The 19,532-nt window shown below is 43.8% G+C and overlaps 1 non-coding gene across 1 annotated transcript; it reads left to right on the forward strand.

Annotated features, from left to right (window-relative positions):
• Nucleotides 1-19,177: 19,177 nt before the first annotated feature.
• TRNAE-UUC (transfer RNA glutamic acid (anticodon UUC)) lies at nt 19,178-19,250 on the forward strand. The gene has a single exon. It is a non-coding gene; the product is annotated as a tRNA-Glu (tRNA).
• Nucleotides 19,251-19,532: the final 282 nt, after the last annotated feature.

Consider the following 19,532-nt stretch of genomic DNA (forward strand, 5'->3'; position numbering starts at 1 on the left):
GAATCTGCCTGCCAATGCAGGGGACACAGGTTCGAGCCATGGTCCAGGAAGATCCCACATGTCGCGGAGCAACTAAGCCCGTGCACCACAACTACTGAGCCTGCGCTCTAGAGCCCGTGCCCTGCAACAAGAGAAGGCACCACAGTGAGAAGACCACGCACAACAACAGAGTAGCCCCCGCTCACTGCAACTAGAGAAAGCCTGTGCGCAGCAACGAAGACCCATAAACTAATAACTAAATAAATAAAGTAATAAATAAATAAATTTATTATTTAAAAAAAGAGCCAACGTCTTAATAAGATTCACTTTTTGGACAAGACATGGGAGTGAGCAATAGCCTGGAGGAAAAGAGGGTCCAGTTGGAGACCTTACAGAGGTAGAAACTGTAAATGGGACATATATAAATCACGCTCACTTGGGGCCTCCTTATCCCTGAGAGATCCAAGTACTCTCAGCCCTCCCACTTCTGAATCTTACTGTGTTGGGCTTCTCTCTGCCCCTGATCCTCTTTGAGCTATCTCTCTTCAGATCTGTTTGGGCACAGGCAAGCTCCCTTGTTCCTTTCTCTTCAAGAATTCCAAGTACCTCTGCCCTCGGTGATGCTCGGTGAAGTTTACACAAGGTTGGAAGCATCACCCATAGCTACCCTTCCCACACTGGGCCAGCTCTCTAAGTGCCATTCCTACCATGTAGCCCCCCAATCCACTGCATCTGCCAAGCCAATCTCCATCCCTCAGCTTCCCCGGGATTCCAGTGAACATAAATCCCTCCATCGCTCTAAAGTTGATGACCGACTAGGAATGGTGAAAAGAGGCCGGTTCCCTGGATAACGACAATATTCACAAAGAATCCAGGAGAAGAAGTCTGGCTGAAAAGATATGAATTCTGTTAGGAAGAGGCTGAGTCTGAGGTACCTGAGGGACATTTAAGTGGAGGTGTCCAGGGGGCAGTTGGGCATGAGGGTCTGGAACTTCAGAGAAGCCTGAACAGGAGCTAGAGGCATGTGAATTTTCAATCAGCATTGGTAATGGAAGCCATGACTGCAGACGGGGTCAGCCAGGGAAAGCAGCCAGCGTGGGGAAAGCAGAGCACAGAATAAACCCAGCAACGCTGCATTTAGGGGACGAGAGTCCAAAGGGAGCCAATAAAGGGCACTCAGAAGGAACTAACGGATTTGACAGCGAGGAGGATTAGACAAATGGGCAAAGCCAAGGGAGGAAGGGACAGCCAGTAAATCAGATGGCTCGGGGAGGACAGGGAAAGGAGGCAGGGAAGTGCCAGCTTGTTTTGTCCACATGGGGTTCAACTGATGATTCATTCACTGTGGAGTGATAAGGGCAGAAACCGGATGAGAGAGGGAATGGGAGGTAAGAAGAGAGCTGATCAGCCTTATCTTTGCAGGAAGTGGGGGGAGGGGGGTGATAACACGAGTTTTTGGTTTGGTTTGATTTTCAGATGGGGAAAGTGTGAGCAAGTTTATGAGCTTAGAGTAAAAACACTGGTGCAAATGGTGGGATGGGGAGGCCAGATCTAAAGCCTTAATAAACAGGAATCGGTAGCTCTTTTCCTAAGAGGGGAAGGATAAGAAGATGGGAGCCAGATGGACACAAACATGGAAGAGTAAGTTAAGACACTCCCTACTTTGCAGCCTCAGTCTCCGTAAGGAAGTAAGGCCTTCTTTTGAGGGTGAGCAAGATGTTGACGTGGACAGTTGGAAAAGGAAAAGGGGGAGTGGGAGAGACTGCCTAAAGCTGGGTAGGGATCATCAGGCAGAAAAAGCTTATCAATTTCACCAGCAATCCACAGGACCCATGTATGGAACTGGAGAGGATGAATTAGGAGGATTGCTCCAGGGTGGAGTCTTGCTGGCTGAGCACAAGGGAGAGACAGGGAAGCAAGAAGGTTGGTGGGAAGAGAATCATTGAAATAACAGCTGTGAGAATTGGATCAGAGATGGAAGTAAATGCAGAAAAGTAAAAATGGAATCGTCAAGAGCTGTGCAAGGGCTTCCCTGGTGGCGCAGTAGTTAAGAATCCACCTGCCAATGCAGGGGACACAGGTTCGAGCCCTGGTCCGGGAAGATCCTACATGCCGTGGAGCAACTAAGCCCGTGCGCCACAACTACTGAGCCTGTGCTCTAGAGCCCGCGAGCCACAACTACTGAGCCTGCGTGCCACAACTACTGAAGCCTGTGCACCTAGAGCCCATGCTTCGCAACAAGAGAAGCCACTGCAGTGAGAAGTCCACACACCACAATGAAGTGTAGCCCCCGCTTGCCGCAACTAGAGAAAGCCCATGTGCAGCAACAAAGACCCAACGCAGTCAAAAATAAATTTAAAAAAAAAAAAAAAAAAAGCTGTGCAAGGTTGGGAACTGCAGGAGTACATGAGTGGGAAAGCTTCTGTACTGGAGGAGAATAACCACGGATATGCTGCCAAAGCTTGAGATCGCAAGGACGGGCACAGGCTGTGACCATGGGACAGGCAGCCAGAGTGGGGTGGAGAAGTAAGGGACCGTCATTGCCAATGGTGTTGGCAGGGCTGGCCACATGAAAGTTGAAGTTATCTAGGATGGTGGCAGGACTAAGGGTTGAGAGGAAAAGTCCACAGACCAAATGTCAAAGTCTTCAGGGAGCACTGAGAAAGCTCCAGAGAGAAGTGGAACGGAGGGGGCAAAGGCCGGTGGCATGTGGTCTTGCTTAGGATGCAGTAATGGGGACAAGAAGAAGGCCAACCTGCCTTGCCCACAGCACCGTGGTGGGAGGAGATGGGCCCTTCCTCAGGGAACAGGGGGTATGCAGAGCATCCACCATGAGGTCAACAGTAGAGGTGACTTTGTTTATATGGGAAAGGAGAGTCTGGCCCAAGAGAGGGTCGGCAGGGAGGGCTCGGTGCAAGGATGTGTCTAGACGAAGGAAATACCAGAGCAGAATGGGAAGGTGGGACATTGGTACCTTAGGGAGGCAGTGCTAATGACAACATGGGCTAGGCTGACCTCCAGATCTGGCTTCCAGAAACATCACTGTGGACACGGCAGGCCCCAAGTGGTGTCCAGGGCTAAGGGGCGACCACTGACTGCAGTCCAATCAGCAAGCCAGGGCCTTTGCTCATTCGCAGCCTGTCTTTCAATTTCATGTTAGTAAGAAGTCATTTTAGGCCTCAGCAAAGCTCAGTCCTGGGGTAGCAGGTCATGCAGTTGATAAAAGTGACCAATAGCCCGTGCAAACTGCCCACCTCAGGCTCCTGCCCAGACAGGGGAAGGGGAGGGGGAAACATAACAGCTCAGGGCTTCCAGCTTCTGCAAAGAGGAGTCCTAGGTAAAAAGTGAATGGCACAATTAGGTCTAAGTGTGAAAGAAAGCAATGTACACTGCAGCATCTTTACAAGAAACACACACATACACGCATCCATGCACAACCATGTAGCTGTATTCATGAGTAAGATCAACGCCTGACTGACATATAATGAAAGTAACTTAATTCAACCAGCGTTTATTAAAGATCTAGTCCCTTCCTATCTATTTAGATTTGTATGAAAGTGAATAGTTCTTAGTTGAATGTGACAAATGAACATCTGTATTTGCAAATTCTTGTATGTGTTTTGTACCACAAGAAACATTTGCTAACTAGCTAGCTCTCCTTCCCAGCACAGTTTCAGAGCTTGTCTTCCTAACTGCCCAACTTCTCTGCAATTCTCTCACTCTGTGCTCCTGAGTGGCCCCTACACTGCTCTGCCAATACTCTGAGACCCTCACATTTACCCCCAGCCTCCAAAGGGTTCTCTCTAATCTGTAAAGCCACTCCCTCTGCTTAGACTGAATGTCACCCTTTGTCCAGCTCCTCAAGAATCTCCTCTCTCTCCCCCCATACTTCCCTGCAGCCTCAATACATTCTCAGCCAATCTTTCTGCCCCTACTTTACCCTTCAAATCCTTTTTGAAGTGAAAGTATAAAAAAAATTATCAAACTGTCTTCCTTTTGCCACTGAGCACCTATAGTTGTGGTGATACCCACAGCTGCCACCTCCTCTCCTCCAGGACCTTAGCACCTAGTCCCAGCCACTCCAAAACACATGAAGTCTGGGTTCTACCTCAACCCCCTCCTGAAACCATTTACTCAAGTTTACCAGACTCAATGGAGTTTAATCATCTCTCTTCTCACTCAACCTCTCTGCAGCATTTGACACTGTTGAACATTTCCAGCTTCTAAAAATTCTCCATAGTCTTGGTTTCTACCACCCCACACTATCCAACCCTGACTTGGAGTTCTCACTACTCCTTTGATTCAACCCTTTTTTCTTCCCCATCCATAAGGACTGGCTGGCCCCTCTAGCCCTCTCCACTCATGCCTGCTTCCTTCTCCACTCATGCATGCAAACTTCCCTTTGGATTCCAAATTTCACCTCGAGTCTTTTTTCTAACTGCTGGCAGAATATGTCTAAATATAATTAAAATAAGAATAAAGGGGGCTTCCCTGGTGGCGCAGTGGTTGAGAGTCCGCCTGCTGATGCAAGGGACACGGGTTCGTGCCCCGGTCCGGGAAGATCCCACATGCCGCGGAGCGGCTGGGCCCGTGAGCCATGCCGCTGAGCCTGCGCGTCCAGAGCCTGTGCTCCGCAACGGGAGAGGCCACAACAGTGAGAGGCCCGCGTACCGCAAAAAAAAAAAAAGAATAAAGGTCATTGTTACATAATTGGTCCTTCCCAGCTTTCAAATTTCAAAGTGCTCTCACATCCATTATCTCATTTCCTCAGAAATGAGAGCAAGTACAATCCCTATTTAATAATTATGGACACTGGAGTTCAAAGACATATTCAAGTCCAAACTAATCTTGCACCCAAAACTCACTTTTCTTATCTCTATTAATGGTGAAAAGTACTTTGAACTCCAGGCCAGAAACCATGTACCAGTTTTAATTCTCTTCTCTTCTCCCCACTCCTGATTTCCCTCCCTAAGTGATAATGGAGTCATTCTCCCAAGTATCTTAGATTTGCCTCCTTTGGTAAGATCTGCCCATAATCTCACTCTTTTTTTAAAAAATTTTATTTATTTTATTTATTATTTATTTTTGGCTGCGTTGGGTCTTCATTGCTGCACGCGGGTTTTCTCTAGTTGCAGCGAGCAGGGGCTACTCTTCATTGCAGTGCTCAGGCTTCTTATTGCGGTGGCTTCTCTTGTTGCAGAGCATGGGCTCTAGGCACATGGGTTTCAGTAGTTGTGGCACGTGGGCGCAGCAGTTGTGGCTCGCGGGCTGTAGAGCGCAGGCTCAGTAGTTGTGGCGCATGGGCTTAGTTGCTCTGCAGCATGTGGGATCCTCCCAGACCAGGGCTCGAACCCCTGTCCCCTGCATTGGCAGGTGGATTCTTAACCAGTGCGCCACCAGGGAAGTCCCCATCATCTCACTCTTATCAAGATAATGAGCTGGCTGTTGTCATCCAAACTTGGCTTATCAGCTACCACTGTCTATTCCTGCTTGAAAACTTTCATCCTGAAAATAGTTGCAGCCTATGAGAAGAGGATGACAGATTTTCAAGAAACTATCCCATGTTGTTTGCATCCTGAAAGTTTTCACTTGAATCATCTTTTCAGTTAAAATGGCCCAGGAGTTCATCAATCCATTCCCCGACCGCCCACAGTATGGCAGCTGTGCCAAGGCTGGGTTACAGAAAGCCCAATGCAACATGCCGCTGCCCTAAGAGTTTATGGTCTAATGAGAAACATGTCCCCGTGTCCCATGGAAAGAATGTTACAATTAGGTTTAAAACTGCTGTGAGTGCCTCGTTCGCCAGGGGCTGTAGGAGTGGCAGGGCGGGTCACCCAGAGCCACACTTAATGGCAAGGAAAACACGGGATTCATCCGGCCCACTAGGTTCTCATGATATTCCTGCACCAGCAGCCATAGAGGAGACTGCTCATAGAGAAGTCTGAGGCTGAGGGGGCAAGGAGGCTGGGGAAGCAGAGAAGGCTGGGGGGACAGAGGCACATAGGCTGCTGGGAGAAGAAGACGGCAGGGAGCAGTGTCTGGCTGGAAGGGTGGGGTCCTGCAGGTAGATCCAAGTGCAAGAGCTAAAGGTACCCTTTCAGCTACCCACAGCTGCAAAGCTGCTTGTCTCGTTAGCAAATGAATGTAAACTAGAGGCCCCACTTAAGCCTCGCATTAACAGCTCCTACTTCCTCTAACTCAGTCTGCTTTCCAAGTACAAATACAAGAGTGATTTCATGGTTAGTTTCCTTTATGTTGCAAATAATTTTATAAATTATATATATAATAAAAGCTGGATTGATTACATGACATTGCCCTAACAAGTTCTAAGAATTGGTGTCTCCGATACTCTCCTAAAACAAATCTTTATGCTGGCCCAGTACTAATACTGAAATTCAACCAGTGTCAACACACTCTGAAGACCTGTCAGAATTCTCTCAAAGTCTTTAGATAAGCAGAGTAAGACAAGAAAAAAAAAATCAATCAATCAATCTTTCTCCCAAAATTCAAAAATAAGAAAGGCTTCAGAAGCTACTCTGGAGCATAGTATAGAGATTCCTTAAAAAACTAAAAATAGGACCCCCCTGGTGTTCCAGTGGTTAAGCCTCTGCACTTCCACTGCAGGGGGCACGAGAAGTTCCACATGCTGCCACAGTGTGGCCAAAAAAACCCACTAAAAATAGAGCACCACATGATCTAGCAATCCCACTCCTGGGCATATATCCAGAGAAAACCATAATTTGAAAGGATTCATGCACCCCAATGTTCATTGCAGCACTATTTACAATAGCCAGGACATGGAAGCAACCTAAATGTGAATTGATAGATGAATGGATCAAGAAGATGTGGTACATATATACAATGGAATATTACTCAGCCATAAAACGAACAAAATAATGCCATTTGCAGCGACATGGATGGACCTAGAGTCATACTGAGTGAAGTAAGTCAGACAGAGAAAGACAAATATCATATGATATCGCTTATATGTGGACTCTAAAAAAATGGTACAAATGAACCTATTAACAAAACAGAAATTGAGTCAAGATGTAGAAAACAAACTTATGGTTACCAAGGGGGGAAATGGGGGGAGGGATAAATTGGGAGATTGTGATTGACATATACACACTACTATATATAAAATATATAACTAATAAGAACCTACTGAATAACACAGGGAACTCTATTCAGTACTCTGTAATGACCTATATGGTAATAGAATCTAAAAAAGAGTGGATATATGTATATGTATAACTGACTCACTTTGCTGTACAGCAGAAACTAACACAACATTGTAAATCAACTATACTCCAATAAAAAATTAACTATATAAAAGAAATAAAAATGGGAGCTTAACAGACCCTCATCTAAAAAGATGCAAGTGAAAGATGTTCAACATCATTACACATTAGGGAAATGCAAATTAAAACCACAATGAGATACTACTACGCACTGTTTAGAATGACTAAAATTGAAAAGGTTGACCATACCAAGTGTTGGCAAGGATATAAATGCCATCCCCATACACTGATGATGAAAATGTAAAATTATATAACCACTTAGGAAAACATTTTGGCAGTGTCTTAAAAAGTTAAACAATCACCTACCATATGATTCAGTCATTTTATTCTTAGGTATTTTCCCAAGAGAAATGAAAGCATATGTCCACACAAAGACTTTTACAGGTGCTTTATTTGTAATAGCCCCAAACTGCAAACAACCCAAATGTCTGTCGATAGGTGAGTGGAAAAACAAACTGTGGTTTATCCATAGTAGATAGAAATGAAAAGGCTGTGAGTCTCCTTAACTCTCCCATCACCACCATGGAGAATATCTCAGCTGGTCCTTTGACCCATTACCACTGAGGTACCCCAAGAGGCAGGGGAGTGAGTCTTCCCCTGAGGCTGGGGGCTGGGTACAGGCTGAAGGGACCAGCCAGAACAGACACAACATTTACTTGAAACATCATTCTAAATTGGCATTCTACTCCAGAAATATATATCTGCACTTGTTTCCCCCCCCACAAATCTCCCCAATGAATCCACTGTTTCAGGAAGATGGGAATTGTACCTATAGTGGCTTCAAGTATCCCCAGCACACACACCAACTGAGATCCAAGTGTGAAAACCTGGCCACAGGCCTCTCCCACCTTACCTTCAACTCAGATTTGATTATCAAAGTCTGGCAATTCCAGAATTCCAGGATCTGCAGGCTTCAATCAACAACTTACACCATCTCCTAAACACATGGCTGGCCTCTTCTTTCTGCTCAGAAAGCATAGGAGGCCCCTATTTCCTTCTGCATTTGATATTGGCTCCTTTGCCTTGCTTTCCAGAATCTCCACAGCTGGACTGTACCCTCCTGGTTACTGTAGTCTCCACACCTGCTGGTGGCCTCACCCTCACAAATGGCCTCTCCATTCACAAACACTTCATGCTCGCTCCCACCTTTATGCCTGGAATTTCTTTCCCACTGGCCTCTATAAATATCCAAATCATGTTTTTCCAGCCCCAGCTTAAGTTTTCCTTCGCAAATACAATGATTCCCTGCTCTTTCAAAATGCAGTAACAGCTGCAGTTTGTGCCAGCCATTAGGCTCATCACATGATTTTTTTTTTCTTTTATTTAATTTATGGCTGCGTTGGATCTCGGTTGCTGTCGCGGGCTTTCTCCAGTTGCGGCGAGGGGGGCTACTCTTCATTGCAGTGTGAGGGCTTCTCATTGCAGTGGCTTCTCTTGTTGCAGAGCACGGGCTCTAGGCGCACAGCCTTCAGTAGTTGCGGCACACGGGCTCAGTAGTTGCTCACGGGCTCTACAGCGCAGGCTCAGTAGTTGCGGCGCACGGGCTTAGTTGCTCTGGGGCATGTGGGATCTTCCCGGACCAGGGCTCAAACCCGTGTCCCCTGCATTGGCAGGTGGATTCTTAACCACTGTGCCACCAGGGAAGTCCCATCACATGATTTTTTTTCTCACATTTTGGGTAATGTCTTCACTCTGGTCCTTAAGTGCCCTCCCTAAACCATCCCAGTAGCCCCTTTCCTCCTCCCACTCCCCCAAAATCAATACCAAGTCCTTGCCTCTCCAGGCCTTCCAGAGGCAGTAATCCTGGCCCTGAACCCCACCCCCATCCTGCTTTCATTTCACTTCTCCCTGGTGCCCACCTGTTGCTACTGCCAGGTGTCAAGAGGTTCTGCCCCCTGGCTGGGCACCCTCACCTAGCCTCCTCATGGTGGACTCTGGGTTCCAACCTTCCCAGGCAGATGGAACATTCGTTACCACATTTCTGAATCCTCTACAGCTTAACCAAATAAATTAAACTTACGCTAAATCCAGATGTGTGAATGATGGTGACTCAAATATGGGCATGTGGGGCCTCCATTAAGAGTGCATGGTCAACTGGAGAAGACAGTCTGGAAGAGGCAGTGCTTTTCCTGCCCAGGATGTGAGGCTGTCAGGAAGGCAGAAGAGGTGATATTCAACCTGGGCCTCAAAGTGTGTGTCTGATTCCCCAGTTAGTAATGGGGAGGAGGGTGACATGTGGAGACTTTCCAGACAGGAAACTGCCTGAGCCAAAGGCACTAAGGACGTGAAAGGCTGCAGTCTCTTCAGAATACCAAGTACACCAATGCTGTTAAAGACGGAGTTTTTACCAAATTGTTCCAATTATGAAATGTTTTCCCAATTTTAGATAAAAGAAGAAAACATTTTACAGGACAGAACTTGGGCTTGTTCTCATGCAGATCCTTACTGAGGGTACACCTTACCCTTTGAAAGTAAATCCTTTTTGTAAATAACCCGAGGTCAGTTTCAATCAGAGGATAACCCAGTGACTCATGTGGATTATCAAACTGGCTCATGCTCTATGGAATAAGTAAAAGAAGATGCCCAAATGAGTTATCTTTCATGCTGTGCAGAATGAGTAAAAGAGTAATGAAACTGGAAGATGGTGGTGTGGGAAGACGTCGAGTTAGCGTCTCCCCGTAACTAGGGCTCCTGCCGGCCACTGGTGGGGAACCCTGATGCGCAAGGAGAAAGGAGGAGGCCCCAAGTGAACCAGTAGGATATGCGGGAACTGAGTGGGGAGGAGAAGTGGAGGCCAGAGAGGATCAGTGCCCCTGAGCCTGGGGGAAGGTCAGGAAAGGCAGGTGGGAGGGGCCCTCCAGAGGAGCTGGAGAGGAGTTGGGGGGGATTGCCCCACCCACTCGGGCCCAGTGAGCCTGCTGAGCTCCCAGGCAGGTCCTCTGCCTTCCAAAGCCCCCTCCAGGCCATGTGGGTCCTGAGGGCATAGGAGGGAAGCCAGGGAGACAGTAGGGGCCCTCTGGGAGGATGGGGTGGGGGGGTGGGGGGGGAATTTGCCTCACCCGCTCAAGCCCAGGAAGCCTGCTGGGCTCCCAGCTGAGGACCCCACCCTCTGAGACCAGGGATGGGGGGCACACCTGGGCCCCTTCTGTTCCGTTGAGCCTAAGCACCACCTCCTACACGCCCAGGGCCTTTTCCAGCCCTGTGGGTCCTGAGCACAGGCCCTGCCCACCACCCAAACCTCACCCTTGCTTAGGCCCTGCCCTCCACAGCCAAGGCCTTTCCCCACCTTTTTGTATTTTCTTATTTTTTCTTTTCCCTCCTCGTCTTTTTTACTATTGTGGTACTGCTGTACCTTCCGGTTGTTGATTCATCTATATCTTTATTTTTATATTCTTTCTAAATATATGTTAGTTTCCTAGTCTAATTTTATTTTTTACTTTGTTACTGTTCTCTCTCTCTCTTTTTTTTTTTTTTTGCCACCCCACGTGACTTGTGGGATCTTGGCTCACAAACCGGGGGTCAGGCTGAAGCTCCTGTGGTGGGAGTGCCAAGTCCGACCCACTGGACTAACAGAGAACCTCAGACCCCAAGGAATATTCGTCAGAGTGAGTTCTCATGGAGGTCCTCATCTCAGCACCCAGCTCTACCCAACAGCCTACAAACTCCAGTGTTGGAAGGCTCAGGCCAAACAACCAGTAAGACAGGAAAACAATCCCACTCATAAAAATAAATAAATAAATAAGACGGCAAAAAAATATGTCACAGATGAAGGAGCAAGGTAAAAACCTACAAGACCAAATAATTGAACAGAAAATAGGCAATCTACCTGAAAAAGTTTTCAGAGTAACGAGAGTAAAGTATGCTCCAGAATCTCAGAAATAGAATGGAGGCACAGATTGAGAAAATATAAGAAATGTTTAACAAAGATATAGAAGAACTAAAGAACAAACAAACAGAGATGAATGACACAATAACTGAAATGAAAAATACACTAGAAGGAATCAAAAACAGAATAACAGAGGCAGAAGAACGAATAAGTGAACTGGAAGACAAAATGGTGGAAATAACTTCCAAGGAACAGAATAAAGAAAAAAGAATTGAAGACAATCTCAGAGACCACTGGGACAACACTAAACACATCAACATTTGAATAATATGGGTCCCAGAAGAAAAAGAGAAAAAGAAAGGGTCTGAGAAAATATTTGAAGAGATTATAGTTGAAAACTTCCCTAACATGGGAAAAGAAATAATCAAGTGCAGGAAGCTCAGACAGTCCCATACAGGATAAATCCAAGCAGTAACACGCCAAGACACATATTAATCAAACTAACAAAAATTAACTTCAAAGAAAACTATTAAAATCAGCAAGGGAAAAACAAAAAATAACATACAGAGGAATTCCCATAAGGTGATCAGCTGATTTTTCAGCAGAAACTCTTCAGGCCAGAAGGGAGTGGCAGGATATACTTAAAGTGATGAAAGAGAAAAACCTGCAACCAAGATTACTCTACCCAGCAAGGATCTCATTCAGATTTGATGGAGAAATCAAAAGCTTTTCAGACAAGCAAAAGCTAAGAGAATTCAGCACCACCAAACCAGCTTTACAACAAATGCTGAAGAAACTTCTCTAGGCAGGAAACACAAGAGAAGAAAAACCCCACAAAAACAAACCCAAAACAATTAAGAAAATAGTAAGAGGAACATACATATCGCTAATAACCTTACTGTAAATGGATTAAATGCCCCAACCAAAAGACACAGACTGGCTGAATGGATACAAAAACAAGACCCATATAGATGCTGTCCACAACCAAAAGACACAGACTGGCTGAATGGATACAAAAACAAGATCCATATATATGCTGTCCACAAGAGACCCACTTCAAACCTAGGGACACATACAGGCTGAAAGTGAAGGGATGTAAAAAAGATATTCCATGCAAATGGAAATCAAAAGAAAGCTGGGGAGGGCTTCCCTGGTGGCACAGTGGTTGAGAGTCCGCCTGCCGATGCAGGGGACACAGGTTCGTGCCCCGGTCCGGGAAGATCCCACATGCCGCAGAGCGGCTGGGCCCGTGAGCCATGGCCGCTGAGCCTGTGTGTCCGGAGCCTGTGCTCTGCAACGGGAGAGGACACAACAGTGAGAGGCCCGTGTACTGCAAAAAAAAAAAGAAAGCTGGGGTAGCAATACTCGTATCAGATAAAACAGACTTTAAAATAAAGGCTGTTACAAGAGATAAGGAGGAACATTACATAATGATCAAAGGATCAATCCAAGAAGAAGATATAACAACTGTAAATGTTTATGCACCCAACACAGGAGGACCTCAATACATAAGGCAAATGCTAACAACCATGAAAGGAGAAATCGACAGTAACACAATAATAGTAGGGGACTTTAACACCCCACTTACACCAATGGACAGATCATCCAAACAGAAAATAAATAAGAAAACACAAGCTTTAAATGACACAATAGACCAGATAGATCTAATTGATATTTATAGTACACTACACCCCAAAGTGGCAGAGTACACTTTCTTCTTAAGTGCACATGGAACATTCTCCAGGATAGATCACATCTTGGGTCACAAATCAAGCCTTGGAAAATTTAAGAAAATTGAAATCGTATCAAGCATCTTTTCTGACCACAACATTATGAGATTGGAAATCAATTACAGGAAAAAAACTGTAAAAAACACAAATACATGGAGGCTAAACAGTGTGCTACTAAATAACCAAGAGATCACTGAAGAAATCAAAGAAGAAATAAAAAAAAAACATCGAAAAAAATGACAATGAAAACACTACGACCCAAAACCTATGGGATGCAGCAAAAGCAGTTCTAAAAAGGATGTTTATAGCCATTCAATCTCACCTCAAGAAACAAGAAAAACCTCAAATAAACAATCTAACCCTACACTTAAAACAACTAGAGAAAGAAGAACAAAGAAAACCCAAAGTCAGTAGAAGGAAAGAAATCATAAAGATCAGAGCTGAAATAAATGAAATAGAAACGAAGAAAACAATAGCAAAGATCAATAAAACTAAAACCTGGTTCTTTGAGAAGATAAACAAAATTGATAAACCCTTAGCCAGACTCATCAAGAAAAAAAAGGGAGAGGATGCAAATCAATAAAATTAGAAATGAAAAAGGAAAACTCACAACTGACAGTGCAGAAATACACAGGATTATATGAGACTACTACAAACAACTATATGCCAATAAAATGGATAACCACAAGGAAATGGACAAAATCTTGGAAAGGTATAATTTTCCAAGACTGAACCAGGAAGAATTAGAAAGTATAAACAGACTTATCACAGGTAATGAAATTGAAACCATTTTTTAAAATCTTCCAGCAAACAAAAGTCCAGGACCGGATAGCTTCACAGGCAAATTCTATCAAACATTTAGAGACGAGCTAACACCGATCCTTCTAAAACTCTTCCAAAAAATTGCAGAGGGAGAAACACTCCCAAATGCATTCTACAAAGCCACCATCAACCTGATACCAAAACCAGAAAAAGATATCACAAAAAAAGAAAATTATAGACCAATATCACTGATGAACATAGACGCAAAAATCCTCAACAAAATACTAGCAAACAGAATCCAACAACTCATTAAAAGGATCATGCATTATGATCAAATGGGATTTATCCCAGGGATGCAAGGATTCTTCAGTATATGCAAATCAATCAATGTGATACACCACATTAACAAATTAAGGAATAAAAAGCATATGATCATCTCAATAGATGCAGAAAAAGTTTATGACAAAATTCAACACCCATTTACGATAAAAACTCTCCAGAGAATGGGCATAGAGGGAACCTACCTCAACAAAATAAAGGCCATATATGACAAACCCACAGCAAGCATCATACTCAATGGTGAAAAACTGAAAGCATTTCCACTAAGATCAGGACCAAGACAAGGATGTCCACTCTCGCCACTATTATTCAACATAGTTTTGGAAGTCCTAGCCACAGCAATCAAAGCAGAAAAAGGAATACAAATTGGAAAAGAAGTAAAACTGTCACTGTTTGCTGATGACATGATACTATACATAGAAAATCCGAAAGATGCCACCAGAAAACTGCTAGAACTAAGCAATGAATTTGGTAAGGTTGCAGGATACAAAATTAATGCAGAGAAATCTCTGAAATTCCTATACACCAAAAACAAAAAATCAGAAAGAGAAATTAAGGAAACACCCCCACATACCATTGCAACAAAAAGAATAAAATACCTAGGAATGAACCTGCCTAAGGTGGGAAAGACTTGTACTCAGAAAACTAAAAAACACTGATGAAACAAATCAAAGATGACATAAACAGGTGGAGACGTATACCATGTTCTTGGATTGGAAGAATCAATATTGTGAAAATGACTATACTATGCAAAGCAATCTACAGATTCAATGCAATCCGTATCAAACTACCAATGGAATTCTTCACAGAATTAGAACAAAAAGTTTTACAATTCGTATGGAAACACAAAAGACCCCGAATAGCCAAAGCAATTTTGAGAAAGCAAAACAGAGTTGGAGGAATGAGGCTTCCCGACTTCAAACTATATCACAAAGCTACAGTAACCAAGACAGTATGGTACTGGCACAAAAACAGAAATATAGATCAATGGTACAGGATAGAATGTCCAGAGATAAACCCATGAACATATGGTCACCTAATTTATGACAAAGGAGGCAAGAACTTACATTGGAGAAAATACAGTCTCTTCCATAAGTGGTGCTGGGAAAACTGGACAGCTACATGTAAAAGAATGAAATTAGAACACTCCCTAGCACCATACACAAAAATAAACTCCAAATGGATTAAAGACCTAAATGTAAGACCAGATACTATAACTCTTAGAGAAAAACATAGGCAAAACACTCTTTGACATAAACCATGGCAAGATCTTTTTTGACGCACCTCCTAGAGTAATGGAAATAAAAACAAAAATAAACAAATGGGACTTAATTAAACTTAAAAGCTTTTGCACAGCAAAAGAAACCATAAACAAGACAAAAAGACAACCCTCAGAATGGGAGAAAATATTTGCAAATGAAATAACTGACAAAGGATTAATCTCCAAAATATACAAACAGCTCATGGAGTTCAATATCAAAATCACAAACAATCCAGTTAAAAAATGGGCAGAAGACCTAAATAGACATTTCACCAAGGAAGACATACAGATGGCCAAGAGGCACATGAAGAGATGCTCAACATCACTAATTATTAGAGAAATGCAAATCAAAACTGCAATGAGGTATCATCTCATGCTGGTCAGAATGACCATTATCAAAAAATCTAGAAACAATAAATTCTGGAAATGGTGTGGTAGAAAGGGAACCCTCCTGCACTGTTGGTGGGAATGTCAACTGATACAACCACTATGGAGAACAGTATGGAGGTTCCTTGAAAAACTACAAATAGAACTACCATATGACCCAGCAATCCCACTCCTGGGCATATACCTTGAGAAAACCATAATTCAAAAAGAGTCATGTACCAAAATGTTCATTGCAGCTCTATTTACAATAGCCCGGAGATGGAAACAACCTAAGTGCCCATCATCGGATGAATGGATAAAGAAGATGTGGCACATATATACAATGGAATATTACTCAGCCATAAAAAGAAACGAAATTGAGCTATTTGTAATGAGGTGGATAGACCTAGAGTCTGTCATACACAGTGAAGTAAGTCAGAAAGAAAAAGACAAATACCGTATGCTAACACATATATATGGAATTTAAGAAAAAAAAATGTCATGAAGAACCTAGGGGTAAGGCAGGAATAAAGACGCAGACCTCCTAGAGAACGGACTTGAGGTTATGAGGAGGGGGAAGGGTGAGCTGTGACGGGGCGAGAGAGAGGCATGGACATATACACACTAACAAACGTAGTAAGGTAGATAGCTAGTGGGAAGCAGCCGCATGGCACAGGGATATTGGCTCGGTGCTTTGTGACAGCCTGGAGGGGTAGGATAGGGAGGGTGGGAGGGAGGGAGACGCAAGAGGGAAGAGATATGGGAACATATGTATATGTATAACTGATTCACTTTGTTATAAAGCAGAAACTAACACACCATTGTAAAGCAATTATACCCCAATAAAGATGTTAAAAAAATAAAAAAAATAAAAATAAAAATAAAATAAAAAATAAAAAAAAAAGAGTCATGTACCACAGTGTTCATTGAAGCACTATTTACAATAGCCAGGACATGGAAGCAACCTAAATGTCCATCGACAGATGAATGGATAAAGATGTGGCACATATATACAATGGAATATTACTCAGCCATAAAAAGAAATGAAATTGAGTTATTTGTAGTGAGGTGGATGGAATTAGAGTCTGTCATACAGAATGAAGTGTGTCAGAAAGAGAAAAACAAATGCCGTATGCTGACACATATATATGGAATTTTTTTAAAAAATGGTACTGATGTACCTAGTTGCAGGGCAGTAATAAAGATGTAGACCTAGAGAATGGTCTTGAGGGCATGGGGTGGGAGGAGGAAGCTGGGCCAAAGTGTGAGTAGCATCGACGTATATACACTAATGAATGTATAATAGCTAGTGAGAAGCAGCTGCATAGCACAGGGAAATCAGCTCGGTGCTTTGTGATGACCTAGAGGGGTGGGATAGGGAGGATGGGAGGGAGACTCAACAGGGAGGGGATATGGGGACATGTGTATGCATATGGCTGATTCACTTAGGTGTACAACAGAAACTAACACAGTATTGTGAAGCAATTATACTCCAGTAAAGATATATTAAAAAAAAAAAAAAGATTAAATGGCAGGTATTCCTGCCAGCAGAAGGATAGAAGAAAAATCATGAGTCAAATTCTAAGAAAGGTCCTAGGAACCTGAATCCTTATAACTACGTGCACATACCCCATACTAGCATTCCAATATAGGGGTTCTGAACCAGAAAACAAAATGAATGAGAAATGGTCAGGGTTCAAAACCTTCCTTATCTTCATAGTTGGTTGTTTGTAACTCTGTTTTTAACCCTTAAACTAGTGCTTGGTTTTATGGTTAATTGTTGGACATATCTGTCTCCCCATCTCAGTTTTAAATTCCTTGAAAACAAATGGTTTCTTTTTCATCTTTGTGCATCTCAAGTTGCTCTGATTATAAAAGGTTCCCCAATAAATAATTATTCAGTAAAAAATTTTTTTTAAGTAATGAAACTGATCTTCTTGACCCATAAAGGGACTCAGAAGGCAATTTTAAAAGTTAGTGACCAAGCTGGAAATATAGGAAATATCCTAGACTACTCCTTTAGCCCCTACCTTCACCTTAAATTACTGGCCAAGATCTGTAATCATTTGCCCAACCACTGAATGACTCCATTGTCCTGGCCATCTCCCTCCTTTCCTTCCCAGTCCCTACCTTAGGTTAACCATTGATTCTGACCTGGATGGACCAAACGTGCAGCATGACTGACAGGTTTTTTGATTGGGAGGAGGATGGGCGAAACCAAGCTGTCATTTTCTATCTTGAAGAAAAATGTTCAATTGTTATGTTCCCGGAGAACACATGGAACTGTGGGCTACATTTCACCATGTACATGTACGGTTCACCAATTGGATAGTTATCACGTTTCTGAGAGCTATAGAAGTGTATAAGATACATACTACTATATATAAAACGGATCACCAAGCTCCTATTGTATAGCACAGTTCAATATATATATTGAATTATATATAGTTCAATATATTGAACTATATTCAATACCTTCTAATAGCCTATAATGGAAAAGAATCTGAAAAAGAATTTTACACATATATATATATATATATATATATGAACTGAATCACTGTGCTGTACACCTGAAACTAACACAACATTGTAAATCAACTATACTTCAATTTAAAAAAAAAGTACTTCAAGTGCCTCTAGGAATGCAGGGAGGAGGGTGCATATTCCCTCGGTTACCTCCCCCCCTCCCATTTGTGCAGATAAGTAGTATTAGCCTCATACCCCATCTTCCTGTCTTGCCCCCAAATCCAGTCCTTCCTCACTACTGCCAGAGTCAACTTGCCAAGAATCTTTCCACAGCTTTTCATCACCTCAGCATGGAGGGCAGAGTTCTGCACACTTCTGCTCTGCCCTCTCTCCCCCAAGCATGCTGAGCTATTCCTTCTCTCTGTGGCACACTCTTTCTCACTCCCATGCCTACATAAAATAACTTTTTTTTTTTTTTGCGGTACGCGGGCCTCTAACTGCTGTGGCCTCTCCCGTTGCGGAGCACAGGCTCCGGACGCGCAGGCTCAGCGGCCATGGCTCACGGGCCTAGCTGCTCCGCGGCATGTGGGATCTTCCCGGACCGGGGCACGAACCCATGTCCCCTGCCTCGGCAGGCAGACTCTCAACCACTGCGCCACCAGGGAAGCCCATAAAAGAACTTTTATTCCCTCTACCAGGAAGCACCTGAGTCTCCACTCCTGTCCCTCCTGGCGAACTCCAGCTCACCGTTCAAGGACCAGCTCCACGGCTTCCTCCTGCAGGTGCCCTCACTGTCTCCTTTAGATCCCCAGCAGCACTCCCTCCCTCCCCCCATAAGGACCCAGCACCTCACACCCCCTCCCCTAGAGCACCTTCTACCTGCTGTCACTGTCACTGCACTGTAACTGTCGCCCCACCATTCAGTGAGCTCCTGGAGGACCAGCCCTAGGCCTCTTCATCTTTATGTCTCTAGCAGTGCTTGGGACAAAATAGATTCTCAACAAATGTTTGTCAAAAGAATAAATAAAAGAATGAAGAGCTCCGAGAACATTTTAGCAACAAAAGCATCAGAAAAATAAGCGCACAGTTTCGCAAAGTCACTGCTATTAAGAATAAAATTAATTTTTAAAAGTTATTTTTAGGGAATTCCCTGGTGGTCCAGTGGTTTGGACTCTGCACTTTCACTGCCGAGGGCCCAGGTTCAATCCCTGGTCGGGGAACTAAGGTCCTGCAAGCTGCATGGTGTGGCAAGGCCAAAAAAAAAAAGTTAAAAAAAATTATTTTAAAAAATAGTGGCGGGTCTTCCCTGGTGGCGCAGTGGTTGAGAATCCGCCTGCCAGTGCAGGGGACACGGGTTCGATCTCTGGTCCAGGAGGATCCCACATGCCGTGGAGCAAATAAGCCCATGTGCCACAACTACTGAGCCTGTGCTCTAGAGCCCATGAGCCACAACTACTGAGCCCATGTGCCACAACTACTGAAGCCCGCATGCCTAGAGCCCA

The sequence above is a fragment of the Orcinus orca genome, chromosome 2, assembly GCF_937001465.1.
Source record: "Orcinus orca chromosome 2, mOrcOrc1.1, whole genome shotgun sequence".
Lineage (NCBI taxonomy): Eukaryota > Metazoa > Chordata > Mammalia > Artiodactyla > Delphinidae > Orcinus > Orcinus orca.